The sequence below is a fragment of the Sceloporus undulatus genome, chromosome 2, assembly GCF_019175285.1.
Source record: "Sceloporus undulatus isolate JIND9_A2432 ecotype Alabama chromosome 2, SceUnd_v1.1, whole genome shotgun sequence".
NCBI lineage: Eukaryota > Metazoa > Chordata > Lepidosauria > Squamata > Phrynosomatidae > Sceloporus > Sceloporus undulatus.
Genome location: NC_056523.1, coordinates 14,016,904 through 14,019,403, shown reverse-complemented (window position 1 = coordinate 14,019,403; position 2,500 = coordinate 14,016,904).

Genomic DNA, 2,500 nt, shown 5'->3' with positions numbered 1-2,500 from the left:
CAGCAACAAACAGCATTTCAGTCAGAAGAGATCATTTAAGTTGGAAATGAAATGAATTACAGTAAATGGCTGTCTCCAGGAAGAAAGGACTTTTAATAAATTAAAGAAATGCAGATGATACAGTTAATTAAAATAGTCAATCTATCTATCTATTAAAATATTTATATCCTGCTTTGATCCAAAGATCTCAGGGCAGCTTGTAATGAAATAAAACATTAAATAATTACAAATCTTTTAAAAATATACCAGTGGTGTAGGAGACCGATGGGCTGTAGGAACATACAAATGGATCTTTTTGACTAACAGGGACGTTGTTATGTGCCATCACTTCTGGACCCTTGTTCTAAGTTTAGCAGCAATTCTCACAAGCTGGAATGGAAAAGATTCCCCAAGTGACAAATTATTATTATTATCACATTAAAATTCTGCCTTTTTGAATAGTTGATTTTTTCTTGATTACAAATTGTTCTAACTCTATAGATTCCGCTTTGTGTCTTTTTACCTTTTTCACATCTCATTCCCCTTCCAAATAACATTTCCTGTGACATATAGTTCAGAGCAGTGATGAGGAAAGGCATATCCCCATGTCATATAAGAAAACCAGGTCACATGTGAACAAGCGGTGTCAGAGTGTGGTCAAGAGGGTAAAAGTTATTAATAACGAAAAACACAAGCTTGGAGAGGCTGCAGCAGTTTGTTTTTGCCTGAGCTGCTTGGAAAGGGCAAGACCTCACCCTCCTCTCTTCTCCCCCTGATGAGTTAGTGGAGGACAAACCACTTTTGTATTTGGAACTCAGTTTGCAGCAACTGAAGTAAGCTGAAGATAACATCTGCCAAAAGTTGACCATAGAAGCATGCTGGGGGACCTACAAATGCCTAGAGAAGTGTTTTCTCTAGTAATCTCCAGATCCTCCAGCGCAACTCTATGGTCAGTTTCCAGTAGAATTTGCCTGGAGGACCTGTGGATTTCTAGAGAGACCATATTAATCAAATCCACAAATAATCAAAGCCACAAATGTGAAAGGCCCACTGTACTTGCCTAAGGTTACTATGGTAGGTTAGAAGTGTTCTAGTCCCTGAGATGGAGAGCTGCTGAAGTTACAGTTATTAATCTTCTGGTCAAAGTATGTTCTTCATAAAAAAACAAACAAAAAAAAAAACAGAAATGTAGAATGGGGAATTAATTTTGTACTTGGAAATTATGTTTTCCAAGCCCTGCACTGAACAGAAAAAACCACAAACTTTCCCCAGCTCTCATTTTCTCAAACACAGCTTTTAGGAACACAAGGCTGTTGTCCTTGGGGTCTCTTCCAGCTCTCTGATTCTGTGAATCCCTTGTGCTCTATATAAACCATGCATAGAACAATCCAAATAATGATGGTGATTGTGGACAATTTAAAAATATATATTTTTCAAAAACATTTTATTGGTTTTTAAAAGCACATTTTACACATAAGTATCCAAACAAGTATCATCCATGGGTTGAAATCGACTTGAGGGCAGTTAACCACAACAGCAATCCTGACAATAGACAAAGACTGGATTTGCTTCAGGAAGATGGCTGAATCACAGAGTTCTCACACCACAACTGCAGAGAAAGCGTCTCATTCCTGCAAGACAAGAACGCAAGAGGTAAGAGGGATGGCCTCTGCCTTTTGCCAGCTTCAACCCAGACGCATCCCCGGCTTATGTCTGGTGACTTCATCCCTGACTTCCACCTACCAACTTCCACCAGCTTCCACCCATGAAGATCCACTGGTTCATCATATTCACTCAGATACACACACACATATACACACACACAGACAGACACACAGAGAGATCCGACTTGACTCGACCACACTCTCCCCTTCTCTCACTGACACACACTCACATTCACAAATTCACTCGCTCACACACTCATTTACACAGTCACTGTCAGAATCCAGAAGTATATGGATCTGTCATGCTGGGACATAGGAGGGGATATTGTAATATGTTGATATAGTGATGTGGTAATATTTTGATATGGCAAAATAGGAGTAATGGTTTATGGTAAAACAGTGCTACGATTAACCAGAAGGAATCAGAGCGCTCACAGATAGTGGCCCTCAGTATCGAGGGCACACTATAGTCCCGAATCAGGGAGGAATGGGCCGGTGGTGCACTTCAGTATCTAGAGGAGAAAATCATGGCTCTCAGAAACTGAAAGAAACTGCATTAGAATCCTCTTGTGTAGCTTAACACGGTACCGACGCTGAGGCCTTAATACTTGCTCTCCCAAAAGAGTGTCAGGATGGAAGGTGGCCATACCAAGATGGCAACTTGGCTACCACCAGTAACTGGGGAAGGTGCCATGTAAGATCGCCTGTAGGCCAATCAGGGACAACATTCAGCTGCAAGCTAATCGGTATGACTACAGAAAGTCAGGGACCAATGAAGATTGAAGTTGGGCGGCCATCCAATCAGCTTGACCGCAGACTGTAAGGGATCAACGAGGATCAAAGTTGGCCTAATCAGA